Source organism: Carcharodon carcharias, chromosome 2 (assembly GCF_017639515.1).
Source record: "Carcharodon carcharias isolate sCarCar2 chromosome 2, sCarCar2.pri, whole genome shotgun sequence".
NCBI classification, from domain to species: domain Eukaryota; kingdom Metazoa; phylum Chordata; class Chondrichthyes; order Lamniformes; family Lamnidae; genus Carcharodon; species Carcharodon carcharias.
In genome coordinates, this window is record NC_054468.1 from 7527561 (window position 1) to 7533560 (window position 6000).

The 6000-nt window shown below is 44.4% G+C and overlaps 1 protein-coding gene across 1 annotated transcript in view; it reads left to right on the forward strand.

Annotated features, from left to right (window-relative positions):
* Positions 1-6000, forward strand: part of LOC121272653 (scavenger receptor cysteine-rich type 1 protein M130-like) — a gene marked incomplete at its 5' end in the record, with an annotated part of 67886 nt that overhangs the window by 18512 nt on the left and 43374 nt on the right. The window lies entirely within an intron of this gene.

The following is a 6000-nucleotide window of genomic DNA, read 5'->3' on the forward strand; positions in this document are numbered from 1 at the left end:
AAAGGTAAACAATTACAATTTCCACGGAAAGCACACTGAGGAAATTATTTCAGATAACAAGTCCCAGGTCCAGATGGGTTTCGTCCTATTGTCTTAAAAGGAGCGTCTGCTGAGAGAGTTTTGTTTTATTTGGTTTTATTGGTTTTATTTTAATGAAATTCCCTAGTCTGGAAAAGTCCCATCAGATTAGAAAATTGCGAATGTGACTCCTATATTCAAAACAAAAAGAAAACAAGAGGGAGACCGAAAACAGAAATGTACACAGAGATAAAAACAAAAAAACTGCGGATGCTGGAAATCCAAAACAAAAACAGAATTACCTGGAAAAACTCAGCAGGTCTGGCAGCATTGGCGGAGAAGAAGAGTTGACGTTTCGAGTCCTCTTGACCCTTCGACAGAACTTGAGTTCGAGTCCAAGAAAGAGTGGAAATATAAGCTGGTTTTAGGTGTGTGTGTGTGGGGGTGGTGGGGAGAGAGAGAGAGAGAGAGAGAGAGAGAAGTGGAGGGGGTGGTTTGGTTCTAGGGACAAACAAGCAATGATAGAAGCAGATCATCAAAAGATGTCACCAACAATAGAACCAAAGAACACATAGGTGTTAAAGATGGTGAAATTATCTAAACGAAGGTGCTAATTAAGAATGGATTGTAGGGCACTCAAGGTATAGCTCTAGTGGGGGTGGGGAGAGCATAAAATGTTTTAAAATACTTAAAAATAATGGAAAAACGTGGGAAAAGAAAAATCTATATAATTTATTGGAAAAAAAAAACAAAAGGAAGGGGAAACAGAAATGGGGTGGGGATGGAGGAGGGAGCTCAAGATTCTGTCAGAGTCTATATATTAGCCTGGATAGAGGATTGATTAGCTACCTGAAAAAAGAGAACAGGCATCGGTAGGTGAATCTGGAGTTGGCAAGATATGACATGTGAATTTCCACAGGGATCATTGCTGGGCCTCAACTAATTGCAATGTATATGAATGACTTGGATGAAGGGATTGAATGTACGGTTGCTAAATTTGCTGCTAGCATAAATGTGGGAAGGAAATTAAGTTGCCAAAAGGGCATACGAATTTGGAAAGGGTTAAATATAGCTTCATTGAGTTGGCAAATAATTGGCAGAAGGAGTGTAATGTGAGAGAATGCGAAAAGTTCTACTTTGGCAGGGAGAATACAAAAGCAGCATTTTATTATAATGGAGAGAAATTGATGTGCTCTGGAGCTCAGATGCATCTATGTGTCCTGGTATGTGATTCATTATCTGTTACTATATATAGTTTCACCACGTGATTAAGAAGCCAAATTGAATGTTGTTTATTGCAAGGGCAATGTAAGATGAAGGTAGGGATATTTTTCTACATTTGTACAGAAAATTGGTGATGCCACATCTCCAGCACTGCGTGCAATTTTGATCAAGGGATCCCAGAAAGTATATATGTGCATTCGGACCACTGTAGAGGAAATGCCATCAGCTGATAGCTGGGTTGGAAGTTTGCGGGTTATCTTACGAGGAAAGGTTGGACAGGTTGGGACTGTTTCCACTGGGGTTGAGAAGATTTAGAGCTAATCCTATTGAAACAGAAAATGTCCTGAGGAGTCTTGAGAGGGTGAATGCTGATAGGATTTCCCCCCTTGTGGCAGAAACGAGAACTGGGAGACAGATTTTAAATTTATGGAGTCTCCCATTTAAGACGGAGTTGAGGAGAGTATTTTTTTTTCTCTCAGGGGACCGTGAATATTTGGAACTGTGTTCTATAGAAATCTGTAGAAGCAGGGTCAATTTATATTTTTAATTAAGAGGCAGCTAGATTCTTAACCAAAACAGAATTACCTGGAAAAACTCAGCAGGTCTGGCAGCATCGGCAGAGAAGAAAAGAGTTGTTGTTTCGAGTCCTCATGACCCTTCAACAGAACTAAATTCTTAGAGCTGGATTCTTAACTGAAGAGAGAATAAGAGGTTATAAGGGGTTGGTGGGGTTTGGAGTTGCGGCCCCATTTAAATCAGCCATTTTCTTACTCAATATCTGAGCAGGCTCAAGGCGCTGAATGGCCATCTTCTCCTACTAATTCCAATCTTCCCATGAATTTCATAAACCAAGCAGTTGAGGGGTTTGCATAGCGTGTTGCTGTTGACTCCTGATTGAGAAGAATCCCACAGTGTTTCTTCCAATAGGCTCAGGTTTCCCACCGGTGTTTTTGTGTTACCCCTAGATTAAGGATTTCAATTTTTTTTGACGTTCTAACAACGTTTGCAATTAATTCTGTTGGCCCATATGATGGATCAAAATAAAATCCACATGTGTTACCATGGCTGAGAGCGGCTCCTTTGTGCTGCATTTCTATGTTTCACAGAGGTATCATGAATGTTTGAGTGGACACTGAGATTTATGTGCAAAGGCCTCAGATGCAGCTGATGAAGTGACTGATGTGGCACTTATGTGCGCTGTATGGATGCGCCAAGCAATGCTGGTCTGCCAGATCCATTTGTGTGGAGCTACCTGAAGATTTGTTGGATTAAAATCTCCAGGGTGACCCTGCCTCCTTGGTGTAGTGCCGGGTCATTGTTCAGCCCCTGATCAGGGCTTTCTCATCCTCTGAACCACTGCTGCAGTCATCTTGTGTAGCCGCATCCTCTGCATCAAGGTCTTTGTAGTCCATTGTTTCCCCAGTTTCCAATGTGCAAGATTGTGCAGAGCGCAGCATGCTAGCATGATCACAGAGACATAATCTGAATGGCACTGTACTGCACCACCTGAGCGGTCCAGGCATCGGGACTACATCTTGAGAAAGCCAATGTCTCTGTCCACCACAACCCTTGTGGAGCTCTGACTCCTATTGTAGCGCTCAGCTTCTCTTCATGAATAGCGGAGAGGCTTCATGAGCCACCTTCTGAGGGAATAGCCCTTGTCATTAATTAGCCATATATCATGCTGAGCTGGAGCACTGAAGAGGCCCAGCACCTGGGAGTGTCTGAGGATGTGGCATCATGGGAGCTGCCGAGGTACCTTGCACAGACTTGTAGAATCAGCCTCCTGTAATCACACGCTATCTGCACGTTCATGGAGTGGAAGTTCTTCCTGTTGATGAAGGCACTGGGTTCACCTGCTGGCATCTTGATTGTCACATATGTGCAGTCTATTACACCCTGTATTCAGGGGAATTCTGCAATAGCCGCGGAGACTCTGGCTCGCTGTGCGTGTCTTGCCTCGTCACAGTGGAAGTGTAGGAAGGTCAATGCACGCTTGAACAGAGCCTCAGTGAACTGCTTGACACAAGTCTGGACAGCTGATTGGGAGACATCACAAAGATCACCCACCGAACCCTGGAAGGAGCCAGAGGAGTAGGAATTGTGGGCAACTGTGTCCTTCAGAGCTGCTGACCTGCGGTGTCTGCCCCCACAGTTAGTAGAGATCACAGGCCCAATCATCTGACAGATATAGTTGACTGTCTCCATTGACAGTCGGAGCCTCATGCGGCACTGCACCTCAGTCATATTGTGACAGCTGTTTCTCTGCCTGTATACCCTGGCAGCAGGATAGTGGCATCTTCTGCAGCATCTTCTATGTTGGACTTCCTTTTGGCATAGCGCCCCTTGTGCCTTAACATGCACTTCCACTGTCGGCTCCCCTGGAGGCTGGCCTCCTCCTTATTCTAGCTCTTCCTGCCTCCGCAGAGGAGCTGCCTCCAGTGGAGGTGTGAGTACTCATACCCAAGGCTAAAGGGAGGCCTTCCGAAAGATGCAGGCCTGATAAAGGTTACTGACTGCCGAGAGCTGAGCTGAGGGTTCAAAATACACAGAAAGCTGTGGGAATTAATTCTGAACCGCCACAGATGACAGAGGCAAGTTAAAGGCACTGTATACAATAAATACTTCACAAAGAAAATTGACAACCACTGTGGCTCAAATCCTGCCCCTGGGTGAGGTTTGTTATAAAGCTGCTTACCGGCCTGTCAGTTGTGGCTGAGCGCTGAGGCTATAATTCCCTGCCAAGTAAAGGGTCTGAGCAAGCCCCTTAATTAATAACAGGCACTCGTCACACTTCATCGGGCGCCTGCCGAATGAAATATCACGATGGAGCACAGTAACATCCAGACGCTTGCCCAATCTCACCCCACGACATTTTACCCAGAAAATTCTGGCCACTGAGGGGAATTGACACAATGGCTTTTGAAAGGATGCTTCCCCTAGTGGGAGAGATTGGAAATAGGAGACAATGTTTTGAAATAAGGGGTCGGGACATTAAGATGGATTTGAGATTTTTTCCCCCTCTCAAACGGTCATGAGAACACTTTTCCAGGGATTGGTGAAGGCAGGGTCATTAAGTATACTCAAATCTGAATAAAGTGCATTAATCATTGACAAGAGAATCAAAGAGTTTGGGGGTAAAATGGAAAAAGGCATTGAGGCTACAATGAGATCAGCCATGGTTTTACTGAATACTGGAGCCAGATTGATGTGCTGAATGGCCTAATCCTGCTCCGAAATCGTATGCTTGCATGTTCGCATGAATTAAACATTTCCAACTACTGCCCCATTAGCCTTCTCTCGATCAGCAACAATTCCTCACAATACTAAAAAAAAATCATGTTGCAAATATTGTCAGTAAACGTTATTAAAAAAATAAACAAACTCCTTAATCTTGCTTCTCTGGCTATTTGTAAACAGACTAAGATCCCTTTGAAATCCAAATCACTTCATTTATCTAAAAATGCTAACTCCCTTCACACCTTACATGCCAAGCCATCATTCATGTTACTCACTAGCATGTCAAGCACCTAGCTTCTTTTGATGATTTAAAGTTGGCAGTCTACTAGACTGCAAATGCAATTAAATCATCATAACAGACCCAATGATAATTAGTCGCATGAAGACACCACAATAAATCAGTGAAATATTTTGAAAATTATTATACTCTCGTCGCAACACGAGGGTGTGTGAGAGTTAATGGATTTGTGTCGTGAGGTGCGAGGTCCCTTTTGATGTCTGATTGGTTTCTGAGTGCGAGTTGAGGGTGATGATGTAGTTGAATTACTCTGCTGGAATGGATGAGAGCATTCATCCGCTCCATGAACTGGTTGGCTGACCTTCTCATGTGCTCCGGTGGCATTTACTGCCACTGCCACTGCCTCCCACGCCGGGCTGATGACTCTGCTCGACCTCGGATGGCGAGGTCAGGGTTACAGCACATCGCACTGCATCCAGCAGGGAACCCAGAGCGCTATCACTGAATTTAGGGTCTGCTGCCATCTATGCTTTCGGGGTCATCTGTCACTTGGAGCAGTGCTGGCTGTAGACTTGATGTAGCTTTGTGCTCTGGTGCGCCTTGAACATGGTCTCCTTAGTGAAGAATTGCTGAGATCAGGGCAGGGCCGGCAAATTTGAGTGCACGCACCAGAGATCTGGCATGTTTCCCGTGAGTGCATTATTAATGATGTAGGGCAGGCCAGGAATGTGACACCTCTGCGTGAAAACCAACCCATTGTGGCTGGCGGGTGAAACAACTTTTGCCCCCGTCCTCTACTGCGCTTTGTTAAAATCTGGGGTGATACTCTCCAATGTTGAGGCTAAAAAGCTGTGAAATGACTAATGGGAAGGTGATGGTGTTGTGCCACGATGTTGTGTTGAGTTTCATTAGCGCAGTGGGTACATTAGAGAACATGGAAGTGAAATTAAACGTGTGATGCACCTAGGCATAAGTTCCAGAAGCAGCTGAGATAATTGGAGCTAATAAGTAACTATGGTGTGCGGAGACTCAGTGAAATAATGATCCTTGTGATATTATTAATCGTTAAAAAGATGAAAAGGACTGAATTATGCACATAATGAATTTTGACATATCTCTTCCTACTCTTGCCATCCCCCCACCGCAACCCCCAATGTACACGCATACATTTGATTTAGAGGGGGGTCACTGCATCGGAAATCTCTTTGCTCCTGTTTAACCGCAGAGCCGCAATTATACTTGAATTAATAAGGCACAAAAAGAAATCTTGCGGTGGCAGA